Raw genomic sequence first — 15,275 nt, forward strand, 5'->3', positions numbered from 1 at the left:
TGTTTTTTGTTTTTTGAGACGGAGTCTCTCTCTGTCGCCCAGGCTGGAGTACAGTGGCCGGGTCTCAGCTCACTGCAAGCTCCGCCTCCCGGGTTCACGCCATTCTCCTGCCTCAGCCTCCCCAGTAGCTGGGACTACAGGTGCCGGCCGCCTCGCCGGGCTAGTTTTTTTTTTTTTTTTTGTATTTTTTAGTAGAGACGGGGTTTCACAGGGTTAGCCAGGATGGTCTCGATCTCCTTACCTCGTGATCCGCCTGTCTCGCTCGGCCTCCCAAAGTGCTGGGATTACAGGCTTGAGCCACCGCGCCTGGCCAATCCTCTTTATTTTTATTTTTTCATTCCTCTTTTCTGTCTTATTTAAGAAAGGCAGTATTGAAGCTCTGAGATTCTTTCCTCTGTTTGGCCTATTCTGATGTTAATACTTGTGATTACATTATGAAATGTTTGTATTGTGTTTTTTCAGCTCTATCAGGTTGGTCACATTTTCCTTCTGATTGGCTGCTTTTCTATCAATTCCTGAAATTTTTTTCCTTCATTGCATTGGGTTGCAACTTACATTTATAGCTCAATGAAGTTTGTTAACTTCCATACTCTGAATTCTACTTCTGTCATCTTAGGCCCCACTGGAAATGTAATTTGGTCATTTGGATGAAAGAAGTCAGTGTGGCATTTTATGTTTTCAAAATTTTTGCACTGATTTTGTCTAATGTTTGTGTGCATATCATTTAGTGGTCTTGAGTATTTGATGTGGAATAAGGTGTCTATAGCCAACAAAGTTTGCTCCTGGGGCACTTTTTTTGATGGGGGGAGTGGAGGGGCTATGCTTAGCTTGCAACTCAGAGGTTGCATACTCTGCAGAATTTGTATTGAGTTCCATCTGTGCTCTCTGTCTCCTTGATATTTGGAGTCTGCCATTCTTTGTGACTAAGATATCACAGTTTTAAAAGAGTGCTAGTGGATATGGCAGTTCTGCCTGTCTTTAAGCATTCACCTCAGTGGCAGGAGCAAAGAAGCTGGGAGGGAGTCGGCTGTACCTGCTGGAGACTGTGTGTGCTGTTGCACTAAAAATGGTGTTGGCTTGGGCAGATGCTGGCCAGCGAAGTTTTTGATGCCTTACTTGTGCCCCCCATGAAGTACTAATTGTTCAGACTGTGGAATGATACACTGTTCACCACACAGTGTTAGCAGAAAAGCAGGGGTGAGGCTTTCTGTCTCTCTTCCCTCCAAAGCTTTATCTACAGTAGAAATTGCTGAGGGTGGCAGGGTGTACTGCATTCCCATTTGCTGGTGGAACAAACAAAGCCAAACCCACCTTTACAGATATGTGCCAGGCAAGTAATATGGGAGGTTGCCTGGTGTCAGGGGAAACTGCAGTATGAGGAAGATATATGTAGGCTGCAGAATAGGGAAGATACATGTAAGCTGCAGTGATAGGGTCTGTCTTGCTGGAGCTCTTCAGGGATCAGGCATGGATTACCAGTGCAAGCGTTACGGTATGGCCTTCCAGGGTACTTCAGATGGCCAGGTAAGCTAAAGCTAGAGTTGGACCCTGGGAGAGGCCAGAAGAACAAAGTGTGCTCAGTTGGACTACTCTCTTCTGATTTGCAACACCATCCTGTAGAAATTAGTACCAACAGCTCCCCTTGGGCTGAAGTCTCTTATGGGAGGTAGTTCAGCCTAGAGAAATGACCATCCCTGGTCATATTTTACTACAAATGCTCTTGCACCAAACCCTCTGACACACACATGAGCTGGCTTGCTGCCCCACCTCTTTGCTGGTCTTCTGGGGGCTGCACCTGAAAGAGGTGTAGGTTATCAATTCCTCAGTGCAGTCACCCCTGGATGGAAAAATCTGTGCTTTCGGCCATGTTAGGGGCTAATTGTCTGGTGAGAAGCATTGGGGAGTTTATGGGGAATCCATGGAGAATGGACTGACCTCGTCCCCTTGGGTATACTGCAGCTTGTTTGAGATATGAATAAGCCACTTAGGGTTTTGGATTTTTCATTAGTTTGAGGGTAGCAGGGACAGTTTTACTGCACTAGCAGTGAAGAAATATATTCAGTTGCCCCTGGAAACTGTGTCCATGGAGTTCCTAAGTTGTTACCAGTTCAATAGCTCTGGCAATTGTTGGCTAGTGGTCCAGGCCTGGAGAACCTGCCCAGTGAGAATATATAAGAAGAGGAACACGTGTAACTCTCTGACCAATTTTGTGAAGAGCTGCTGAATCTGCAATAGGCTGGGTGTCCACTGCAGTATCTAGTCACCTCAGATTTTCCAGTACCTGAAGTTATCACCAGAGAATGTGCAAAACAGCAACAATGGCAGCATGCTCTTTTCTCTGGGAGCTCCATCCTACGTAGGTATAGACCTGTTTTCAGCCCAGCAGCACCTTTAGGAAGTAGCCAGAAATGCCTGTTGAAAGTCCTTCCCCAGTGAAAAGAAAATGATTCTGGATCTACTTAAGAAAGCAGTCTGCCAGGTGCAGTGGCTCATGACTATAATCTCAGCGCTTTGGGAGGCTGAGGTGGGTGGATCAACTGGTGGTCAGGAGTTGGAGACCAGCCTGACCAACCTGGTGAAACCCCGTCTCTACTAAAAATATAAAATTAGCCAGGCATGGTGGCGCATGCCTGTAATCCCAGATAGTCAGGAGGCTGAGGCAGGAGAATTGCTTGAACCCAACAGGCAGAAGTTGCAGTGATCTGAGATTGCTCCATTGCACTCCAGCCTGGACAACAAGAGTGACACTCTGTCTCAAAAACAGAAAGAGGTCTGGCATGGTGGCTCATGCCTGTAATCCTAGCACTTTGGGAGGCCAAGATGGGCAGATCACAAGGTCAGGAGATCAAGGCCATCCTGGCTAACATGGGGAAATTAAAAATACAAAAATTTTCAATTTCTACTAAAAATACAAAAAATTAGCCAGGTGTGGTGGTGGGCGCCTGTGGTCCCAGCTACTTGGGAGGCTGAGATAGGAGAATGGCATGAACTCGGGAGGAAGAGCTAGCGGTGAGCCAAGATCGCACCACTGCACTCCAGCCTGGGTTACAGAGCGAGACTCCATCTCAAAAAAAAGAAAAAAGAAAAAGAAAAACAAAAAGACAGAAAGAGAATAAAGAGAGAAATAAAGAGGGAAGGAAGGAAGGAAGGAAGGAAGGAAGGAAGGAAGGAAGGAAGGAAGGAAGGAAGGAAGGAAGGAAGGAGAAAGAAAGAAAGAAAAAGAAAGAAAGAAAGAAAGAAAAAGAAAGAAAGAAAGAAAGAAAGAAAGAAAGAAAGAAAGAAAGAAAGAAAGAAAGAAAGAAAGAAAGAAAGAAAGAGAAAGAGAGAGAAAGGAAGGAAGGAAGGAAGGAAGGAAAAAGGAAGGGAAGGGAGAAAGAGAGAAGGAAGGAAGGAAAGGAGGAAGGAAGGGAGAGAGAGAGAGAAACGAAGGAAGGAAGGAAGAGAGAGAGAGAAATGAAGGAAGGAAGGAGGGAAGGAAGGGAGGAAGGAAGGAAGGAAGTCTAGTCATATTTTTGTAGAACAGTTCTTCTGTGCAGAGGTACCACTTCCATCCACAGTTTATTTGGATTTTCCAAAGCCAGAAAGCTGGAACAGCTAAGTCACACAAACAGGGAAAATAGGAGCTCACTCTGCTCTAGGAACTGTAGCCCAAAACGGTTTCAAACTTTCATCTACCAAATAGCACCAGTAGAGTTAGCAAGAGACACTCATTGGGAAGTCCTTCCAGTGAGGAGGAAGGAGATTGGGGACCTGCTTTAACAGGAAGTCTGGCTATGTCTTTATAGAGCACTTGTACTCTGTTAAGAGAGACGTTGTGCCTCTAGTCAGCTTGGGCTCTTCAAAACCTGAAGGCTGGAATGGCTAAGGTTCCCAAGCATCTAAGATGGTGGCCAGCTCCTCTTTCTGGTAGCTCCATTCCAGGGAGAATGAAGTGTTGCTACCAATGGTTGGCTGGAATTCCAAGCCAGTACTTTTCAACCTGTGAGACACTGAGGAAATGCATCCTAGAGACCATCAATGCTGAAGCCCCTGGAGTCTGCCTTTTTCCTATGGTATATACAGTGATGTGACCTCCTGCTTTGCTGGAGTTGCAGCTACTTTTTCTGGGAAGCCTGGAAAGTCAGCGTATCTAATGCTGTTCAATCACTATGCAGCCCTCAGTGGCTGCTCTGCTGAGACTCCATGTAGGCCTCCCATGAGGGTTGCAAAAATCTGTGGAAGAATCATGGGTTCCCAGGGTCACACATTCACTTACTGCCTTACTAGGTGTGAAGATTTTCCTGGTTCCATGTTGTTTTCAGGTGTCCCAGGGTCCTGTCTAGCTTTACTCCATTCTTCTTATGTTAAGTTGCTTCTTTGATTAGTTCTAATGCAATTACCTGGATATTTCAGCTGAAAGTCATGTACTAATGCACACCTTGCATTCCTGTCTGTGAGACATACAAAGTCTAGCTGCTTCTTTGTAGTCAGCAATCTTGATCACCTTCCTCTAAAAGGAACCTACATTTTTATATTAAAATAATTTAATATTTTTTGAAAATGTGTATTTTCAAAAGCAAATATTGACGTAATTTATCTCTTACCTTTGATATTATATCTTTATTTCTAGAATTTATGTGAAAGAAGGACAGATGTATAGTTTTTCATGGAAGATTAAGAAAACAGAAATCTAAGATACCTGAAGAATTTATAAGTGCAAAGGCAACTTAGTTGTTGGTTTACCACAGTATCGTAAATGATGGGATGCTAAGAGTGTGGTAAGGGCAACAACCTGTATAGTAAGAGAAATAATTTGATTTTTAATTGGGAACTGCTTTACCATTTGCAAATTAAGGTAATTAAAATAAAGTGACTTCCAAAATGCCTTTTTAATGGCAATGTGTGGACTTTGTTTTAATAAGCCAATATTGTTATTGTGTTAAAGTTATTTTACAGTGAATGTGTATCTTGTCACTGATGTTAAGTTATCCCATCTTAACCAAGACTCTAGGTAACAGATGGTAATAATAGACTCTTGGGAGACAGTAAAATAACATCTCTAGTGATTTTTTTGTCAATGGTTTTTAACTTAAAATAATTTAGAAAGTGTGGTTTTTACAACTTACTTTTTTGTTTTCCTTGTAACTACAGGTTATTATGATGGTTATAATGAAGATTATATTAGTATAATGGAGCTATATATTTCTGAGTACTAAACAACTATTTACAAAATTTTATCCTACTTTTTTTCTATTAAATGTATGACTTCTCTGCTCTGACAAACTCATACAGACTAAAACATACAATTTTGATTTACATGAATTTAAATATAAGAGATATATTACTGTAAAAGAAACTTTAGGTCTGTAAGAAATTTATAGAAAATAATCATATTTGTTCATGGTTGGTTACGTTGAGAAGAAAACAAAAATATTATAATAAAACAGATAATTTTACAAGTGTTGATATCTTACCAGCAAATGAGAAACTTCAAAGATTTCAAAGCATATCTATTTTCCCTGCTTTCTATTAAACTCCTTGATTTAAAATGTTATTGCTAGTGGCTTAGAATCATCTTCTGCAAATTTGTCTTTTTTTTTTTTTTTTTTTTTTGTATGTTTGCCTGTTGCTCACCCTGGACATAATATATAATTTTCTTTTCATCTAATTTCATGAAACATTCTTTGGACTGGACTTGGTGAATCATGCTTGAAATTCCAGCATTTTGGGAAGCCGAGGCAGGTGGACTCCAGAGATTAGGAGTTTGAGGCTAGCCTGGCCAACATGGAGAAACTCTGTCTTTACCAAAAATAGAAAAAATTAGCTGTGCATGATGGCGGCTCCTGTAATCCCAGCTACTTAGGAGGCTGAGAGAGGAGAATCACTTGAACCTCGGGGACAAACGTTACGATGAGACAAGATAATGTCATTGCACTCCAGCCAGGACAACAAAGCGAAACTTTGTCTCAAAACAAACTAAAATATATATATATATATATATATATTTTTTTTTTTTTTTTTTTTTTTTTTTTTGAGCCTGGGCTCTGTCGCCCAGGCTGGAGTGCAGTGGCGCGATCTCGGCTTACTGCAAGCTCTGCCTCCCGGGTTCATGCCATTTTTCTGCCTCAGCCTCCCTAGTAGCTGGGACTACAGGCACCCGCCACCATGCCCGGCTAATGGTTTTTTGTTGTTGTTGTTTTGTTTTGTTTTTGTTTTTGTTTGTATTTTTAGTAGAGACGGTGTTTCACCGTGCTAGCCGGGATGGTCTAGATCTCCTGACCTGGTGATCCGCCCGCCTCGTCCTCCCAAAGTGCTGGGATTACAGGCGTGAGAAAACATTCCATGTACAATCCCCTCAGAAATTATGAAAATGACTTTGATAATATTTAATGCTATTTGGAAAATAATTTTCTCATGTGAATAATTTTACAGTGTGTGTATAGTATGTTATTTATTTCATACATTTTGTATTTTTTCAATTATAGAATTCTATTAATCGAATTTTTGTTTAGTTATTGTCTATTTTACTTTACAAAATTGACATAATTGTTTATTAATTTTATTGGGACAATATATTCAAGTAAACAATAGAGCATTTAATAAATCATGAGGTCTTTTTGACATATATGTGAAGTAAACAAAGACAATACTAGCTGTGTAATCTAAGCTACATAATTAGAAATAAACACTCCTTTTAAAATTAGCCTGTGGTCTCAAAGTGAAAAATTTAAAGTATCTGTAGTAAAGAAATAACATTAATTCTGCATATGAAGAGAGCATAATTGTACCAATGCTGCACAATTGAATCTCAAAACTGAAACAAGATTAAGAGATGGACATTTTAGCAAAACTAAGTGAAATCATAAAATTTTCAGATTATGTTTCTGCATTTAAACATCTACTGAGAAAAGCAGTGTGCAAGACTATCCAGTCAAATTTGATATGGTGACACATGTTAACAGTATTCACCACAGGTATTGACACCCAAAATGCCCTGAACTCTGATTTTCACTTAGATTTCTTTTAAAATATGGTTTTCATCTGACTCCTCTAAATTCTGGTTTAGACAGAATTATCAAGCCATTGCATGTAGATTTGATTCTAGATTTATTATTTATTTATTTACTTTTTGAGATACAGTCTCGCTGTGTCACCCAGGCTGGAGTACAGTGGTGTGATATCGACTCACTGCAACCTCCGCCTCCCAGCTTCAAGTGATTCTCCTGCATTAGCCTCCCAAGTAGCTGGGATTATAGGTGTGTATCATCACGCCTAGCTAATTTTTTGTATGTTTAGTAGAGACCAGTTTTATCGTGTTAGCTAGGATGGTGTAGATATTTTTTTTTCTTTTTCTTTTTCTTTTTTGAGACGGAGTCTCGGTCCGTCGCCCAGGCTGGAGTGCAGTGGCCGGATCTCAGCTCACTGCAAGCTCCGCCTCCCGGGTTCCCGCCATTCTCCTGCCTCAGCCTCCCGAGTAGCTGGGACTACAGGCGCCGCCACCGCGCCCGGCTAAATTTTTTGTACTTTTAGTAGAGACGGGGTTTCACTGTGGTCTCGATCTCCTGACCTTGTGATCCGCCCGCCTCGGCCTCCCAAAGTGCTGGGATTACAGGCGTGAGCCACCGCGCCCGGCCGGTGTAGATATTTTGACAGTGTAATCTTCCCACCTTGACCTCCCAAAGTGGTGGGATTATAGGCGTGAGCCACCAAGCCCAGACATGAGTCTGTATCTTGGCACAGCACATTTTCAACTTACTGTTTCTGAGAATAGAAAAGCTGTGTGATATGGAAGAACAAAACCAAATATTTGTTACAGTTCAAGGAGATTTCATTTGTGCCCTGCTGTCCTGGATTCTAAGAAGTGTAGGGCTGGCAGACATTACTGGAAGGCAGAAGTGGGAAACAAGCCTAAATGAAAATTCTGTTGTGTGTCAAGATCGTCTTCTTAGGAACTGGCATGGTCAGCCTTCAATTCTGGGTAGATAATGGGCAATCAGTTGAAATATAAACAGCGGTTATTTTCTGTCAGGTTCTAAGTCAACCCACCTCCTGCAAGCAGTAAAACCCAGTAAGATTAGAATTTGTTTGAAGTATGAATTGGGTGATTTTTAAAAATACTATATATGATACGTTTGTTCTGCATATTTTTAATGATCCTTTCATAAGACCTGTTTGGCTTCATTTCACTATGCAAGCAGATTATGAATGTAATAAAAACTCTGTTCATTATCAGATGCTGAAAGATAAAGTGAATGAATCTGTTTCATTTTTTGTGGGTCATTTAGCCTGTAAATTTAATATCTTGTATAACCTTTAAGTTTTATTGTTGAAGACTAGAATAGATTTTGTTTTTCTAAATTTTGACAACCATAAATTCATATTCATAATGTCACTTTTATAAATACTATGAATATCAATCATCAAATGTGTAGATTTCTAAGATAAAATATTTGAAAATCATGTTACCTAACATGTCCAAAAAATGTTAAGTTGCCTATTGAAAAAATCTGTCAATTTTGAATTGCATACCACGTTAACATTGTTTTTAGATGAGGATAAGATCAAAAGTAATTTATACAAATAATATAAACTAAGTTTACTGAAATTATTTACTTATTTAAGAAATTTAATTACATTTAAAAATTGCTATCACTGGCTAGTATATGTGTAGCATTTTAAAAAATATTTTGCCTTAAAACAGGTAACAGTTTGAACAAAGAAGGAAATAAAAATGCAATGATTGGTATAAAAATAAACTTTTGAAAAACAAAATATTTGTATGATGATCTAATTAAAATTATTTAAATGATAACAATTTTAATCTTTGTTTTTACACATTATTTGGCAAAATTAACCCTGAGATAGCAGAGTGCAGAAAATATTATTAATTATATTTTTGAGAGTCTCTAACTGACTTTGGCACTTAGGGAACCTTAAGCACAGGCTCAGGATTCCCTGGGCATTTCTTCCAGGAGAACATCTATGGAAATGAAGCATAAGATCATGTCCAAAAAGATAAATGGATGCTCACCACCTAGAGACCAGTGGGTGCAGGTTGCAGAAAGAGTAGGCACTTTTTAGAGATCAAGGAAAGGGCTATAGGCACCGACCTAGAAAAGGGGACTGGAACTACATTGAGACCTCCCGCTTAGGTGCTCTGTCCTGTCCCAGACCCTTGAGTCCTGCCTCACCTGCTGGCTATTTCCACAAAGAGATCAGGATGGCAAGCTCCAATTAAGCCCCACTAGAAGAAATAGATTAAGAGTGTCAAGCCCACACCCATCTTGGCACATTAAGTGAACATAGATTTACTAGTCAGTAAGTTGGAGAAGAATGTGCTGCTGTTACCTCCTGAGATCACAATCTAGGAGGAAACCTGTATGACATCTGCCTGAGACTGTGCATTCAAGGAAGGATGAACATGTCACATGGGCTTCAGTGAGCATGTACCCCTAGCCAACCCAGGAAGACATGGGCTTGTCAAGAGCAGGTAGTATGGGTAGCATACAGCAGACATGCTTAGCTGTCCTGTGCACACAGAGGTGTTGGCATGAGTGATCCCCGCAGGGAAGATTTTATTTGTCCCCTGCTATCCTGGATTCTCAGGGCCCTTATATAGGCTCAGAAATACCCCAGCTTTTAGAAGCACAGGCTGTACCTGGAACTACAGGGTAGACACTGCAGTGGCCTGGTAAAAGTGGGGTGAGCAGCTAGTCACTGAGGGCTGTCCATTGCCCATTTTTCTGATGAGCATATTGAGCCCCCAAAGCCCCAAGCCAGGAGAGGCAAAAGCACTGGGCTGAGGCATCAACTTTTTTCTTCACTGTCTCCCATAAGCCTGACACCTCCCTGGGTTTGCATTAAAAATTCCATGGGCTTTCCTTGAGGAAGAAGATCCTTCTTCCTTGTGAGAGTAGGCACAGACACAACCAGTCATGTGTGGTAAGCCCACCCACAGCAATTTTTTTTGGCCCACCTTGGCCTACCCACTTTATTGGCCTGTGAAACTCCACTGGAATTAGAGAGTCCAGAACTCATATCTGGTTCTAGAACCAAAGAGTTCAGCACTCAGGCCAGCACAGAAGTGGGCCTCTTAATTCCATGACACATGGCCCAAATCAGAGAACTGGCTTGACTGTTCAGCTGCACACAAGTGGTGTGTGTACTGCTCCAACCAAGTTTCATTCTCTTCCTGCCTCCAATTACTTCACCTGCAACTTGTCATTTATACCAGGTCTTTCTCTACCCATCACATCTTATGGTTTTTGAAATTCCTCTGAAGACTACATGAGCTAAGTTATAAGGGTCACAGTGCTCTATCCTACACAGGGTGTGCCAGGAAAATAGATCTGTCAACCTACCTTGACACTTAAGAGTCATGTATAAATAGATGCAACTGACAGTGTTGACTTGACCTGGGCATAGCTGGAGACTGACACTGTATAAAAAATGCTTCTGATTGTTCAAGTTCCAACCTAAAAAGTCTAACAGTGGCCTGGTCATGTGCAGTGGCTCTTCCTATAATCCAGCACTCTGGGAGGCCTTGGTGGGTGGCACATCTGAGGTCAGTGGCTCACCAGCCTGACCAACATGGTAAGGCTGCCTCTAGTAAAAATACAAAATTAAAAGCACGTGCTTTTAATTCCAGCTACTTGAGAGGGTGAGGCAAGATAATCAACTGAACCTGCTGGGCAGTGAACTGAGAGCTGAGATTGGGTCATTGAACTCCAGCCTGGGCAACAAGAGTGAAGCTCCGTCTCATTCACTGGTTCTGGGTCTCTTCTTTGACATCTTAAACCTGGTGCCATTTATGTGAGAGTTGAATTTGACATGTTACCCAAAAGTGAAGGAGAATTCAGGCTCTGCTCCATGTGCTTTGAAGCTCACCAAGGCATCGTCTATAGAAAAATGCAGTTGTTGTTTTTATCACTGTCTTCCAGGTCTCTTTTCCTTAGATGCACATTAGTGGAATACCAAGAAAGATAAACAAGAATCACATCATGGTCAGATGCAAGATTAAGAGAATAAACAGTGATCACTTGGAAAGTGAAAGGGAGCATTTTGCTTTCTCCTATGGGCAGACCTTAACTTCTTCTGTCTTCACTTTCTGGATTCAGTAATGGTTTTTGAGTTTCATCCTGCCTCTAGAGGAAACATGGGCCCTGGGTTGTAAACACCTTCACTTAACCCTGGTACAACAAAGTTTTCTCTCAAAAAATATGACCTCTGTGATCATGAGTTTGTAAGCAATCTGGACAATGCACAACATTGTGAAATGGAGATGAGTAGGTCTCAGGGAAACAATTTCTTACTCTATTCGTTGGCAAGTTCAAACAACCATGACTATAGACAAATGTGCAGAAAAGGACAGCATAGGATAACTCCTAAACATGTGAGTTGAGAACCAAGAGTTTTCAATCTCAGCTTTGAGAGCACCAAATGAAAACTAGAAGTTACTTCACTGTGCATCTATCAATGATTGATCAACATTTTTTCAATCATACTGAGAAATCTTCAGTGAGGATTTTCCCATTAAAAATATAAACACAGGAAAAGGTAAAATAGCAACTCCATAAAATCATTAAACCAAGTGTAGAAATGTTCATCTCACACCATTAGCATTTTTGCACATATTTGCATGTATATCTACTGGTAAAACTGATATTTTCATAATACATCAGTTATTTGTCAAGTTAAAAATTTTTCTTTATGCCAGGTACAGATTAAAGGATCACACCTGTAATGCCAGCACTTTGTGATGCCTTAGTGGGTAAATCACTTGAAGTTAGGAGTTTGAAATCAGCATGGCCAACATGCTGAACCCCCATCACTAATAAAATACAAAAAAAAAAAAAATAGCTGGTTATGGTGGTGTGCACCTGTAATTTCAACTACTTGGGAGGTTGAGGCAGGAGAATTCCTTGAACCCAGGAGTCGAAGGTTGCAGTGAGCCAAGATCGCATTACTGCACTCCAGCCTGAGCAACATAGCAAGATCCTGTTTCAAAAGCAAATAAACAAAAACAAAAATACTTTTTTCTTTTCTAACAACAAAAAGACACACATATGGTCTAGACGTGCCCAGGCGGACTGGAGTGGGTGTGGAGATTGTCATGGAAAAGAAGTTCACCTCTCCCCACACAAGAGGTGAACTTTCCATGGCTCCACTTCCTTCTTCCAGCATGCAGGTGTAAATTTTTCGAAAGGGTCAGTTGGAAAATGTCAGGCTTCATCTTGGACCAGTGGTTGGATTTTTTAGCCTCAGGCAATTTCAGGCTTGAGGGCAGTGTTTCACCCTAGACCTTTGACTGTTTTCTAATTCTGTTATTTCCGCCACTAAAGAAGTGCATCTAACTGCCATTAGAATAAGGCTAAGAATGAGGACAAAAACCAATTTTAAGTGCTTCCTGCTTACAGGAGGAACTCCTTTGTAAAAATGGCAGTTGGATCCCCCTAAGAGGCTTATCTAAGTGTCCTATGTGAAAGAGGTCATTGTCTGAGGCTCTTGTTGCATGACTGTTTGAAGATTCCTAGCCTAAAGGTGTGAATAATCAAACTGGGTTATTAAAAAACATGTATTAAAACAAAATAAGGGGAAGGTGGCAAGGACAGCTTAAAAATTATAAGGTATTTTACCAGTTTGCATAAGAAGAAGGAGACCAAAAGCTCAACTGGAGAAAAAAAATTAAAAAAATAAAAAACATTTACCCATTTTCCAGCATGTCAGGCATCTGGGTTCTTTTTTCCAGAGTCCAATCCTCAGCCAACCACTCTAAAGTCTGAGAAATTAACTCTTCCAAGCTTGCAGGATGCATCCAAGAGAAGTGTCCCACAGAATGGAGACTTGAATACCTATCTTTAAAAAGAGGGTAGAAGAGAAAAAATTTAAAAATTAAGCATTTTTACAAAGGAGTCCCAAGGCTTCAGGATGCATTCGAAAGGGATATAGACTGAGGATGAATGGCTACTCATCTAGAGAGAGAGAGAGGAGCAGGTGTCCCTAATTCATTTCTCCTCCTGGCAAATCCCCAGGATATGTTGAGGGATAGAAGAATGTTCTCTTTCCCCCTGCAATCCTTGTATCCCCAAGTCCCACTGATTGTGACAGAATGCCACCTATGGCTGTCAAGGCAGCTTTTACTCATGTTAAAAAGGGAGGCCGTGGGGATGAAAATGCCAGCTTTTAGTCATATCTGCCCTACCTCTCTGCTGTCAGTAGTTCTCTGGAGTTCACTAGACCTAATTTATGGCACAGATAGTAGCATAATCTTTATCCATGAAAGGAGAGACTTGGCTTAATCAGCTGGAATTTGTAATGCTCGCCTGCACTGTGCCTTTTAATGTTCATTATTATCTGCCTCTGGATTTTTCAGATCCAGTATTCTTTCCTAGGGCTTCAACTTGAAGTTTGGAATTGAGGTTGGGACAAAAATGAATCTCAGGGGATTGCATCGACTCCTTGTCATGAGCTGAATGCCAATATGAAGCTGTGGAATTGAGTCCTCTTCTCCCAAGGAAGAGAAAAGAACATCTGTGAAAAGTAGTGGCTATAGTTATCCATTTAAGATTTGAGTGGCCTGTTTATTCCCATCACTCTGCAGAATTTGCAGAACAATTGCCCAGAACTTGTATTTTAATTCAGATTTTTACATCACCTATCCCCTTTTGTTTCTTCCGAGCTGCAGTTGAATATCGCTAGTTGGTTCACAGGAATAAGCAGGGTTGGTCTAAAATGTAGGCAAGAATCCAAAACTAATGAGGTTAGAATTTAATGACAAATGTATAATAAATTTTGAAACATAATATTCATTTAGTCCATTCTTCTGTTAAAAACGAATGATGCCAGTACTGAGTTGTTTCTGAAATAAACTTTAGTCTTACACTTGGCCTGATTATTTGCATAAAGTGCAGCAAGCACAGTTATTTCTACATATGTCCTTTACATTAGCTTTAATGAAACTCTGTTTCACAAGAAATTTTAGATAGGACTTTCTAAATTCAAGCCCAGACAGGGGTGTACACCAAATTCTTGCCGGTAGGGTAATGCTTTCCTTTTATGGGCCCAAGATAAACTTGGAGCTCCTGGGCCCTTCAAAAAGTGTCAATATTTACTTACCACAAATCAGTAATCCTGCACAACAACTGTATGGATCAAACATGAGGTCAGATTTTCCAAGAGACTTCTATTGGCTCTTCAAGTTGAACTTGACTCCTTACATGGAAGCATACCCTTTCCTTGAGTAAAGACATGTGTATAAACTACTTAAGATCTTTAACTTATCAGGACTGAAATGGGTGGGAGTGGGTTTCAGGAGGAGCCAAGATATTTGATTATACTCCACTGCTTCAAGGGAGTGTTTTCTCCCTCAACAACCTGTCGAATGCCACTGAACTGTTATGCTCTCAGAGCATAAAGACACGAAGGCAATAAAGCAACTTTTCCCCTCAGAGGCCACCCATGGCTCCCCATGGCTGTCTCACACAGGGGAGGCCAACTCATCTGGAGCCCCAGAAATTCTTTTTCCCACAGTTTTGTTGGATATTCGTAAACATTTTAGCTCTTCATGAGTCCTGTACATTTTTCCTTATTTCTATAATGTCACGAGCTCCAAAATTATTAGAAGTCTTCATTTGAGAGCACCTGTCAAATTCTATAGTTGATTAAAAACCATTTTTGAAAAAAATCAAAACAAGACAGCAATCATCTCTGTATAACAAAATGTTCAGGATAGTTACACGATAGACAAACATTTTTGTAATTTTGGTGGTTTACAACAATTAAATTCAAAAATATATTATAAAAGGATTTTGCTTTTTCATTTCATTTCTAGGTCATAATTTTGGTAAAATAAGTCATTTATGATAATCTGGAATTTCATTTTATAACATCAAGTGTTTTAAACTCCTAACATGTAACATTCTTCTCAAAATCAAACTTTAGTTACAAAATAGTCTTTCCTAATTCCTGACTTTTGGATGCTAAGGAGGGCCCCAGAGTATATGACATGTTTAATAACATTAAATTGCCAAAATGATGTTGAATATTCTTTAGGTGATATGTGGCAAATAATACTAATATGTGTTCCAAAATTGTATAGGTTTCTAAAATGCTAACATCTGAAGTATATGCTATCAACCACAATTAAAGTTGTTAATTTAGTTGATGTTCACACACAACATTTCTTTGGAAAGATTTATTTTTATAATTCTTCCACAATTTGTTTGAACTTTTAGCTTTATCACCTGTAATTCAAAACACCTGTAATTTTATTCTTTTATCACCTGTAATTCAATTCT

The 15,275-nt window shown here is 40.1% G+C and overlaps 1 pseudogene; it reads left to right on the forward strand.

The window, feature by feature from the left end:
* The first annotated feature begins 1,467 nt into the window (after positions 1-1,467).
* The window catches only part of LOC144329444 (polypeptide N-acetylgalactosaminyltransferase 15-like), a 173,030-nt pseudogene continuing 159,222 nt past the window's right edge, over positions 1,468-15,275 (forward strand).

This window comes from Macaca mulatta, chromosome Y, assembly GCF_049350105.2.
Source record: "Macaca mulatta isolate MMU2019108-1 chromosome Y, T2T-MMU8v2.0, whole genome shotgun sequence".
In the NCBI taxonomy this organism is placed as follows: domain Eukaryota; kingdom Metazoa; phylum Chordata; class Mammalia; order Primates; family Cercopithecidae; genus Macaca; species Macaca mulatta.